This window comes from Zalophus californianus, chromosome 1, assembly GCF_009762305.2.
Source record: "Zalophus californianus isolate mZalCal1 chromosome 1, mZalCal1.pri.v2, whole genome shotgun sequence".
Classification (NCBI taxonomy): Eukaryota; Metazoa; Chordata; class Mammalia; order Carnivora; family Otariidae; genus Zalophus; species Zalophus californianus.
In genome coordinates, this window is record NC_045595.1 from 74966234 (window position 1) to 74978508 (window position 12275).

A 12275-nucleotide genomic window follows, 5' to 3' on the forward strand; every position below is an offset into this window, starting at 1 on the left:
ATTTAGGGCTTTCATAGCCTTGCCATCATCTTTCTGGGAAGATTGATTTCCATCTCCACTGTGGACTCCTAATATATCCTGTGCTGAAGCTTCCTGGGCTCTATTTCTTTTGACAACATGTTCATACCTAGTTTCTTTCAGAATATTTGTTGAAATCTTTTATCCACTGATGACTCCCTCTTACCTTTTCTGTGTATATTTTTTTACTTTTTAATTGTAATTTTAATGGAAGGAAAAATAAATAAATCGCGCTGCAACCCTAACAATTTGCTTTCTTACCAATACATTGTGAACATTTTCCCATGCCATTTACTGTCTATACTATTTAAGCATAGGTATGATTTAGTTTTGAAGCTGAAGTTATATTCTTTACTCATCAATTATGTATTTAGATAGTTCTAGTGAAATTCAAAGTAAAGAGCACAGTATTTTTCCAAGATTGGAGTCACTAGATGATTCTTTGTATTTTATTAGTGATTGATTTAGAGACCTTGACTTACCTATTTTTTTTTCTTTTGTTGCCTGTGCTTTTGTTGCCATGTCCAAAAACTCACCGCCAAATCCAATGCCATGCAGCTTTCCCCTATCTTTCTTCTAAGACTGTTATAGTGTTAGCTCTTACAATTTAAGGCTTTGATCAATATTTACTTAGTTTTTGTATATGGTGGGTAAGAGTCCAACTTCATTGTTTTGCATATGGATATTGAGTTTTCCCCAAATCAACACCATTGGTTGAAAAAACTGCCCTTTTCCCATTGAGTGGTTTTAGCATCTTTGCTGACAATCATTTGGCCACTTATATGAGGATTTTGGGGGGGGCTCCCTATTTTATTCCACTGATTTATATGTATGTCTTTACATCAATGACATACTGTTTTGATTCTGCAGTTCTGTAACATGTTTTGAAGTCAGCAAATGTGAAACCTCCAGTTTGTTCCACTCTCTCAAGATTGTTTTGGATTTAGGGATTCCTTTGAAATTCCATATTAATTTTAAGATAAATATTTTCCATTTGTTTTTTGTTTCTGAAATAATACCCATCCTAGTGGGTGTGATGTTAATAATTTTAATTCCAATCATCTATTTCCCTATTTTTTTTTTCATTCCACTAGTGAGGAGGTAAGTTCAAATTTTCCAGTATTGTGTGTTTATCTCTTAATTCATATACTATAAAGCTGTTTTATTAGATGCACACACAGTTTTTTTATCTTCTGGTGGAAGTAATAGTTTTTTTTTTCTGAAAGTCTGCTATATCTCATGGTAATATTTCATATCAGGCTACTTTCCACTTTAGCTTAGTTTATTCATGATCGATATTTTTTCATCCTTTGCTATTTTCCACAGATCTTTTATTATCAGCACATTCTTTAATCCAATATGACAGTCTTTGAGTAGTCTGTGTACATTTAACATAACACTGATATTTTTGGTTTTAAATATATCATCCTTCAGTATTCAAAGCAATAAAATGAATGTCACGTAAGTCTATTTTTCCTAAATTTTTTATTAAGATATCATTAGAAGTGACCAAAATTATTAACATTATGTATTATCAATATTTAAAATTTCTATTATTTTTTCAGCAAAAATGAGACGTGAGACTGACATAATCTAGGTCATGTAGGGTAAAAGCACACTTTCTCTAACTCTTAACTAAAGGAACATTTCACAGACATGTCATATAAATATGTCTAATGCTACATTTTATAGTTAACAATTTCCTTATTGTTCTATATTTCTTTTCTGAAAAAAGTGAATAAACCTGTCTCACAGTTTTTGTAAAGGTGAAAGATATTTATAATCTCTTAAAGATTGTTGTTGTTGCTTTTATTTTTAGAGAACAAGGATTATGGAATATTCTGCTGATTCCTTTAGTATCAAGATGAATAAAATTTTTCCCCAGGCCTCTTCCTTTTTTCCTCAACCCAAGCCATTATTTCCTCCCCAAAGATCTCCACATGCATATTTTTTTAAGTGAGTTTGCTCTACCTGGAAAACTATAATTGTCCTCTGCCTAGCTCCATAGACAAAAACATTTCTTTTCATTCTCTTGAGACTCTCTGGCCTATGTTTCATAACTTTTATAACAAATACTGACCAAAACATTAAATAGTCCCACTTAGTGAATGATATACTCTTAGTGAATGATATACTCAATATCAAAAAATAATTACATTTTTCATGAATATAAATGTTATTGGTAATTTAAACTGTATATCTGTTGCTAATAGATTCACAAGTTAAAACACAAGATTTGGTGTAGATGTAGTTATTTCATTTCCCTTTTCATCTAAACAGAACTAAAAATCAAAACTGAAAAATAATAAAAGGATAATCTGGCTTCTAAAACTCTTAGTTTTGAGCAATCACTTCAGTCACTAAGCTCAACATATCAATGATTTTCTCAATGTATAGTTAAGTATTTCCAGGTAGTTCTAGTTCTGCTTTATCTCTGATCTTTAAACTTCTATATTATCCAACACAGGTATTTCAAACCTATTAGTTCGTTTGAGATAATAAATATAACAAACTGCCTTGTCACAAAAAAAGAAACACTTCTTCAAATTGAAAATTTGAATTATTCCAGAAGAAGTACTGGTAGGATGGGATAAAGAACTTTTTTTTTTAGCACTCTTACCAATAACATACAAGTAGCAATGCAATTCATTGTGAAGATTTAGAAGAATAATTAAGAATTTTGATTAGGATGATCTTTGGAGAAAAATTTTTTTCACTTTGGGCACAAAGGGAACAAAACAGTTTTGATTTCTGCTAGGGAACACTTAGTGTCAAAATAATATCTTTCTGCCACATACTCTAAAAAATATTATGACACAATAATATAAAAAAATTGTGACTCAATATATTCTGATAATATCCATCATCTGGAAATACAGGATCTTCTTCTAAATGTGTTTTCTTTCTTTCTTTCTCTTTCTTTCTTTCCTTTCTTTCTTTCTCTTTTCTTTCTTTCTTCCTTTTCTTTCTTTTTCTTTCTTTCTCTCTCTCTCTCTCTTTCTCTTTCTCTCTTTCTTTCTTTCTGAGAGAGAGAGAGAAAGAGGGGCACCTGGGTGGCTCAGTCAGCTAGGTGCCCAACTATTGGTTTCTCCTCAGGCCTTGTTATCATGGGTTATAAGATTGAGCTATCAGCTCCATGATCTATGGCGAGTCTGCTTGAGGATTCTCTCCCTCCCCCTACTTGTTCACACATGTGCCCTCAAATAAATAAATCTTTAAAAAGAGGAAGAGAGAGAGAGAGAGAGAGAGAGAGAGAGAGAGAAAACATGCATGTGCGCAAGCATGCAGAAGGGGAGGGGCAGAGGGAGAGGGAAAGAGAGAATCCTAAGCAGGCTCCATGCCCAGCATGAAGCCCAAAGCAGGGCTCCATCTCAGAACGCTGAGATTTTCATGACCTAAGCTGAAATCAAGAGTACTTAACTGAGCCACCCAAGTGCCCCAAAATGGAATTTCATTTTAAGACACATATGTAAGTAGAGCCATAATTCTCAAACTGATGTTGGAGAATCTTTCCAGGGTTCCGCAATTAACTGAGAATTTTTAAATTTTTAAATAATATCAAGGATAAAAAAAAGTATATATACAAGATCATAATCAGAATCAGCTAAATGAAAACTATAAATGAGCAAAGATACCCAGTTTCAAGACTGGGGCTGGCAATGTTTCTAGGAGCTGGTGGAAAAACAGGCTGGGCTAGTTTAACGGCTTTTTAAAGACATGCTAAGGAGTCATTTCAGAAGTGTAAGAGAGAAATGTAATGGTAAGATATACATTTTGAAAAGATCATTTAGTTATCTATATAAAGAATGAGTTAGAAGCAAAAAAAAGAATTAGAAAAAACTATATAATATACAAATAGTAAACTGTAGCATAGTAGGGATGATGAAACAGGATTGGAAAGACAGATAAGGAGTGGAATCCATAAAACCAGGTGAACAGATTGGCTATGGGATGAGAGGGAGGAGCTTTTTAAAGCCAAAGGAACCAATATAAAATGTAGAGTAAATGATTAATATCAGTGATTAAAAACTCATCTTTTTTTTGTACTTTTAGAGAATCAACTGACTATTCAGACACACACAATTTAAAAATCTACACTAGGAACTTATGTCTTTAACTTTGCAACAATTATAAATTTAACAATTTCACTTTTATATAATGTGAGTTGTGCAATGGGCTTGGAAATTTTCCCTCTCCTTTGCTACATAATCTATTTTTAAAAATCTAGCTTAATTTCTTTCTACAGATCTTATAGAAGCTTAATGTCATCCTTTCATTATTTGGCAGCTTTATAAAGTATTTTTCCTCTAACAAACTTTTGTCTTCTTGGTTTTTACAGTGAACATGTAGAAGTCTCCAAATTATTTCTTCTCTTCCCATTTTAAATAGGAAAAAAAGTTTTCAGAGGCACATATAGTAATTGTCATAAAAAATTAATAGGAGGGAATTGCTTGTCACGTTGTTAAATTTTACATAGGTTTTTATGTGATTGATCTCCCTGTGATAGATTTTATTTCCTTATACATTAAAAAGTCATTTGCCTGTTTCATCTCAGTGCCTAAAACAATGTCTGGCACATGGTAGGTGCTAAATAAATATTTGTTAATTACTGAATAAATCAATCAACTCATATCCCAAATAACAAGAGTATTAACTGTCAAGCCTCAGAGGAGGGTTGATCTTAATTCATTTAAAAAGAATGTAGGATTCCGTCTACTGGATCTTTTTTCTTTCCCTGTACAACATACCAACCCCATTCTGGGTTCTCTGCTGCTGTTCTGTTAGCTGTTCTCATACTTCTTCTCCCTACTTTAGGGCTTTCCAGGGCTATCAAATTTTTCTTCACCTACACATTTCCAAAAGAAAATCATTGCACTTAGTTACTATGCATACAATTATGACACTCACGTTTTTTTTTTTAAATGAAAGTTCTGTTAGAAGCTAATTCTGACTGAATACAAAGCATTTCAAATCAAAAAGTTATTATGAAGCACAGAACGTATGTCCAGAACAAGGCTAGCTGCTAGAGACAGTAGCATCTCTCTCTTTTATAAATCAAATGTAATTGCCATACTAATTTAGTACCATTATTATTCATCCTGTTGAAAAGCACATGAGCAAGCTCTCTTTTCACAGTTGGGAACTTGATTATCATTCCTTTTCTCCTTGAATTCATATTTTTATCTCACTTCTCCCACATAAATTTATCCTAACATTTTAGTGTTTGAAAATATTTTAAATTGACCATCCTATCACATTTCCCTCAACAACAAAAAAATATTTTAAAATTCCTGAGAACATAAGTTCTAAAAATTTTCCTCAGTATTATATTGTGATATCATTAAATTACTAGATTACTACTGATCAAATAACAAAAATACTACAAATTATGATCATATGAAAATATCAGGTCAGCTTTTATTGGAAATGCATCTCATAAAGAAATAGATAGGGCCTTCTCCCCCAACACCCATTTAGATCATGTATCCAGAATGAATACTACTCATTGCTAGAAAGAAACAGGTTAGGTTGTTCTTCTATTTTGTAGTCTTCCATTCCAAGTATATGGGAGTAGAAGGATTTCTGGTTGTAACAGCAATCATTCTTTTGAACTACTAAGCCATGTACCAAAAATCACATAGAGGTATGACATAAAAATTATTTTTAATGGTCAGATGACAACTCAGGTCCTGCAATATTTTTGAAGGCCTTTGGAAACCGCCATTCTTGCAAAGGAATTAGCTACCCAGTAATTAGAATCACTCACTTTCTAAACAGATTTAGTCAGATTAAAGGTATTGCTTTATATATGTAGAGTAGGAGAGGGACAATTACCAAAGAGGAAGGGAGAAAGGTGTCTGATTCAGGCACACTCTGAGGTAGATCAATTTTAGGGAAGAAAACATGCAAGTGGACAACCTGAGAATTAGTACCCTCAAACTATCCTTTATGTAAAGGATTATGTATGGAAATCCTCCATGTATCTTCTAAGGTTAAGGGTTAGGGATATGTGTTGCCCTGTTTTGTTTTATTAAAGATTTTTATTTATTTGTCAGAGAGAGAGAGCACAAGCAGGGGGAGCAGTAGAGGGAGAGGGAGAAGCAGGCTCCTCACTTAGCAAGGAGCCCGATGTGGGACTGGATCCCAGGACCCCGGGATCATGACCTGAGCCGAAGGCAGATGCTTAACGACTGAGCCACCCAGGCATCCCATGTGTTGCCCTGTTTGAAGACTGTTGCTTCAGGATACACACAGATTTGGATATACAGAGTTTATCAAGTCATGACTTAAGTAGTTTACATCCTTTTGTCCGTGTGTATGTGCTTTTTTTCTTGGGGGGTTGTGGGTGTGATGAGGTGGGAGAAAATAATTTTAATATAAAATAATTTTGTTAATAAAGACCCACCTTTTTCATAACTGTAGTAAAGAGGTGTGTATTTTAAAATAAAAACAGACTCTTATCAGAAAAACTAAAATAATGGGCTAAGTCATTTTCTCCTTACTCAGTGAGAAAAGATAAAAATGAATTTCCCTTCGTTTTCGACAAGTCTCAAATTATTCTAAATTGTGAATGAAAGTTGAAAAATAGAAAACATTTTCATATCTACAAATTAGAAACCAGATTATCATTTTATTTCTGACGATTTGGGGTGTGTCAGCCAATTCTGTGACTATTCCTGAAAACTCTACTAGCGAAAACATCCTATTTAGTGGTCTTTTAAATTTGCAAAGCGGTTTACCAAGGCAATCAAAAAATAAATGATTCACGTCTAAAACAATAAAAACACTGCTCTCTTCCACGCCGCAGCCGGACAAATTGAAGCAAATGATTTTATTATTTAGATTTTTAAAAATATGATGTAACTTTAAGTTGCATGTGCTCTTCGTTCGTAATAGCCGTGAACTTTCACTAAAACCAAAAAGAGAAGCTTAACAACAACAAAAACGTATTTTAAAGTTAACCCTTGAGTCGAATCCATTCTTTGATCAGAGCTGACAGGTGGGCTTTTGAATTAAAACGCGATGTAAAAACACCTTCACACAGAACACCGATTTAAACAATATTTAAGCCTTCAGTTGACAAAGTACTAAGTAAGAGGGTGGCGAGGGGTGTCATTGTTGCTAATTGGCGGTTAATGAGGATAAACTGCCTACAATGACCGTTTTCTCGCTTATTTTTTTAAAAATCAGAAGTAGCCCTAGAGCTTGAGGGGTTCCATAGGGCTGCGACCTCCAAAGACAGGAAAGAGTTCAACTACTCCTGACTCCACAGCTCAGAGGTATCATCTAGAAATACTGAAAGGCGGTAGCAACCCTAGGGAAGCCGGTTACTATCCCCAAATCCCAAAGCTTTGCCCTAAACTCAATAAAGTAGATTTTTTTTAAAGAGCACTGTGCCGAATAACTACGGGACCTTGAGTAATTCGCCGAGCTTGTGTTTCAATTGATGGCCTCACGTTTCGCAGCAGCGCCCAGAAAACGGAGGTGGGGGGCTTGAACAGCTTCCTTCAGCCCACCCCGAATGCGTCGTTAGTTTCCCAAGCTCCCAGCCACAGCGAGGCGACAGAGCTATAAACACGGAAGAGCGCTACTGAGCGGACCCAAAACGCACCACAGACGCTCGGGAACCCCCAAGCGGACGCCGAATGAAAAGGACGCCCTGGAAGAAGGCAGAAAAACACCCCAACGACCCAACCCCCACAGCGGCCTAACGCGCTTACCCAACTCCAGCTCCGCCTCCGCTCCTCACGTCGCCGCGGCCCCGCCCCGCCGCGGAGACTCACGGGACACGTAGTACGCTGCGCCCACTTTCTCCTTCCCTCACCCCTCAAAGCCCCGGCTTGGAGAACGCCCTCTCAGCTCCCTGCGGACCGACCGACTTCCGGTTTGCTCGCGCGGCCTCGGAACCCAGCCTGAGGACCGCGGGAACTCCACTTCCGGCCGTTCACTGCTGGTCCTCCCTTCCAACCCCCCTCGACCGCGCTTCCTTTCCGCGGAACGCGACATGGCCATCAGCCCGTGTGAACGCTGACGAGGCGGGCGCCGGTGGGCCTGGGTCTCGCGCGCGTGTTGCTGGGTAGCGGGCCTTCTCCGGCAGCCGCTCGGCCTTTCCTTCGGCTTGTTCCTCCTTCCACAACCTCCGGAGCCCCAGTCGACGGGCCGGGCTGCGCCGCTTGCGGCGCAGCGGCGGCTAAAGAAATGGGAATTCCTCCGAGGCGTTCCCGGAGCGGCTGCCTTCTCTGGGGAAGCGGCGGTGTCTTCGAGGAAACCGGAAGCCCGTGGTGACCCCTGACGACCCGGTTTGTTTTCCGTCCGTTTCCAAACACTGGGGAATCGAAACTCGGCGGCCCTGGGGGCGGCCCTACGTAGCCTGTCTTCGGGGTGAGTGACTCGCTTCAGCCGGGCCGGGGGTGCGGGCGGTGCTAGGACCAACCTCCGCTGCCGTTGCTGCTTCGAAAAGACACGTCATTTTCTTCACAAGCCCGTGCGCTCTCCTTTGGCTAGGGAGCAGCCCGCCCCTGGGCTTCCCTTACTCATGTCACCATTTCATGCTAGTTATTCCAGGCCCTACTTCGTCTTTCACTCTCTTTGTCTCTATTGCTTATTTTCTTTCCGTACTCTGAATTACTAGGGCGCCATTAGTTTTATTTCATTCATTGAGATTGCATTTATATCGAAAACTAAAGAGGGACGGTACTGCCTGAGGCAGTGGACATCAACCCCCCCCCCCCGTCCGTTATCGAGGCTAACAGTAGATATTCGTCGTTTCTGCAGTGTCTAACCTGTATGTTTGGTATGATTTTTGATCATTTGTTGAGTGACTACTACATACATGCATGGTAGGTTGACTCGTGTCCGTACAAGGAACTCTCTCGAAAGTGAGATATAATATTCGCTAAAACAGTAATACAAGTTGAAATATAAACTGCTCCAGCATGTGTTGTTGGAGATATGCTAAGATGATCGAAGACAGTGACGTACTAGGATTGAAACTGACCCGTGCTTCTTAAATACAGGGGACATTTTTTTTTTCCTGCTGTGGAATTTTGAATTGGATTGCTCAAGTTCTCAACGCATAATTTAAATTCTGGTTCTCTAAACATGCCATATCTAATTTCCCAACCTTTTGTGATCACTCCCTACTTCATCTGTAAATTAGGAATACTACATCACTCACAGGGTCGTTAGAAAATTTTAATGCAATATTGTTTATAAAATGGGAAGATGTATACAAATGTCAGGTTTTAGTATTAGAGAGTATAGTGTAATGGGAAATGCACTGGATTGAGTCAGAACATTAATTCAAGATCTGAGTGAATTTTCCACTAGCTCATTTGACACTGGTTAGGAGACTAAATCTCTTCATTTTCCCAGTCTCTGAAATGAGAGTAATGCCTAACTCTCCAAGGCACCAATGCTTAGTTTCTAAGAGTTTCCCTTTGCTTTAGAGTAAGCTGGCTGGTTTACATTCCTGGCTTCCTCACTTTCACCCTTTGCCTTTCTTTCAGTCCACCTGTGATAACAGGAAATTCTTGCCCACATCAGAGGTCTTAGATTTAATGAATTGTTATGAAGAACAAATGGGGTGGTTCTCCTAAAAACTGCCAGACATACCATTGTATGTCTGTAAATATTAATTAGCAACACTGAGCATTTTTATGTTTATTGAATGAAATGTGATGAAGTTTTTCAGAATCCACAAATAGAACCAATGTGATTTATTTTTTTCTTCCTTGTACTTATATTCTGGATTAAGGTATAGTCGTCTTATGGCTATTAGAGGGTAATTACTGCTAATACTAGTAACAGTGTATATAAGTGCTCAATTCTGTTGAGATATATTACTTTATGAAAAGATTGAAAAGAAGTAGACTGCTCTTCAAACCTATGCTAACCCTGAAAAAAATCTTGATTCCCTAGCCATAACACTTATTTTTGGACTAATGCAGTTTAGTGACATATAGAAAAGAGAGTGGAGTTTCTCATACTGTGTATCTGATGCTGAGTACATTTTGGGCATTCACTGAATTATAGGGCATTTGAGTTCTGAGGTATATAGATGGAGTGACAGTATCATGAAAAAAGGCACTTGATTATCCCTTCTTTATAAACTAGGTAGGCCATTCCTGTCCCTAAGTATTTAATTAAAAATAGGGAGTGAAGGGGCACCTAGGTGGCTAAGTTGGTTAAGTCTTGGACTCTTAATTTAGGCTCAGGTCATGATCTCAGGGTTGTGACATTGACCCTGGCTGGGGTAGGGCTCCATGCTCAGTGGGAGTCTGCTTGAGATTCTCTGTCTCTCTGTTTCTCTCTGCCCCTTCCCTGTTTGTGTATGTGCTCCAGTGCTCTTTCTTTCTCTAAAAAGAAATAAATCTTTAAAAGATATAGGAGGGTGCCTGGGTGGCTCAGTCAGTTGATCGTCTGACTCTTCGTTTCCGCTCAGGTCATGATCTCAGGGTCATGAGATCAAGCCCAGAGTTGGGCTCCGTGCTCAGCGGGGAGTCTGCTTGGGATTTTCTTCCTCTGCCCCTCCCTCTCCCTCTAAAATAAATAAAATCTTTAAAAAAAGAAAGAAAAGAAGAATGAGGAGTAAGTGTTGGTCTGTTTGCCTCCGTAAGATTTAATCCTTGCTCCACTGTATGGTGACTGATCCTATGAAGTGGGTTAGGGATATTCTAGCTTTTCAGAGGTAGAAAGATGATGGAAATAGGAAATTCAGTTCAGGAGGCAATGTAGAATAGTGGAAAGAGCCTACTAAATAGTCCTTAATTCCAACCCTAGCTCTGTGACATATTGCCAGGTGATTATCGGCAAATTAACCTCCACCTCTTTGAGCTTAAGTTTCTTCATCTGTGGTGGTGGTGATAACTTTTTAGCCAAGTTTGGTGTGGATTTGAGGTAAGATTTGTACTATACCATTTATTTAGCTTCTGGCAAAAATGTGAATTCCTTCTGTTCAGGCTGCCATTCTATATTTGCATTAAATTTTTCCTTCACAATTTAGGAGGGTAGTATCTTAGTATGTAGTTCAACCTTGTCATTTTATTGGTGGGAAAATTTAGATCCGGAGAGGTAAACCAATCAGTAATCAAGGTGGCAGATCGTAGACTAGAATCTGGGTTTTTCAATCTCTGGTCAGCGTTCTTTCTACCGCTGAGTTTTGCCTTTTCCGGATTCTTGATGGAAAAAATCTGAATCCATGTTGTGTTGCCTCTCAGAATGTTGTATTAGGAGCACAAATTTGGAAGATAACTTATCTGGGCTTACATCCCAGCTTTGCCGCTGATAACTTATATAGCTGTAGGTAAGATGTTTAATTTTTTTCTAAGACTTTGTTTATAAATTAGGATAATAGTACCTACGTTGGAAAATGCATTTGGAAGCACTAGTGCCTGGCATATGGTAAGTGATGAGTATGGTAAATATTATGATGATGAAATATGACAGGAGAATCACATTTTTTCCTAGAAAAGAAGATATTTCTGTGTTTTCTAGTATCTCACAAGCCACTATATATAGCATGTCTCAACTTGGGGTCCTCTTAATGTTGTTTGTAGTAAAGACTGAAATTTAAGATTTTCTAAAATAATTCTTACAGTGTTTGAATCTTTTTTTTTCTTTGTCTCTTCCTTAGCCTCACAAACTGCTCTTGCTCCTTTCTACCCACCGTATCTGGCAAATTGTGCCCTTCTTTCTCCATTATCATTTCAATATTGTGATTTATGAGAATTGTGTATTTGATCATTTAGATGACCAGAATGTATTTCTCATATATATTTGGCTTTAGTCCACAGTTCTTGGCCTTCAGCTCCCAAACTCTTGGAATTTCCTGAGGGTAAGAGTTAAATAGGATCATCTTTCGTCGTAATATTTGGTCTCTCAATATCTTTTATGGAGCCATGAAGGTGAAATGCATGTCTTGTTTATTTCTAACAAGCTCCTTTCTACCAGGACTGGGTTTATGTTAATGGGGTGACTTTTGGACAGCAACTAAGGATGGGAGCTGATTGCCAAGGAAACCAGTCCTATAATTAGAGGGTTGAAGCTTTCAGTCCCACCAACACTGGGGGATGAGGGGGCGAAATTTTAATCAGTTGCCAATGATTTAGTCATTTCTGTGTAAAGAAACCTCTGTAAAAACCCAAAGAGGAGAGAGTTCAGAGAGCTTCCAGAATATTTTCACATGCCATTATGCTGGCCCCAAATTCCAGAAGGACAGAAGCTGCTTTGTTCAGGACCTTACCCTATGTATCTGT

General features: G+C 38.0%; 2 protein-coding genes across 8 annotated transcripts in view; one reads left to right on the top strand and one right to left on the bottom strand.

Annotated features, from left to right (window-relative positions):
* The window catches only part of ZCWPW2 (zinc finger CW-type and PWWP domain containing 2), a 139223-nt gene extending 131353 nt beyond the window's left edge, over window positions 1-7870 (bottom strand). For 3 of the 7 annotated variants that reach the window (XM_027582886.2, XM_027582881.2, XM_027582883.2), the window contains exon 1: window positions 7740-7870. The gene's annotated coding sequence lies outside the window, so the exon portion shown is untranslated. The other 4 variants (XM_027582884.1, XM_027582887.1, XM_027582885.1 and 1 more) reach the window with 4 other exon arrangements.
* A 62-nt stretch (window positions 7871-7932) lies between these two features.
* AZI2 (5-azacytidine induced 2) overlaps window positions 7933-12275 on the top strand; it is a 32628-nt gene continuing 28285 nt past the window's right edge. The window contains exon 1 of the mRNA XM_027582880.2: window positions 7933-8400. The gene's annotated coding sequence lies outside the window, so the exon portion shown is untranslated. The remainder of the gene's footprint in view (window positions 8401-12275) is intronic.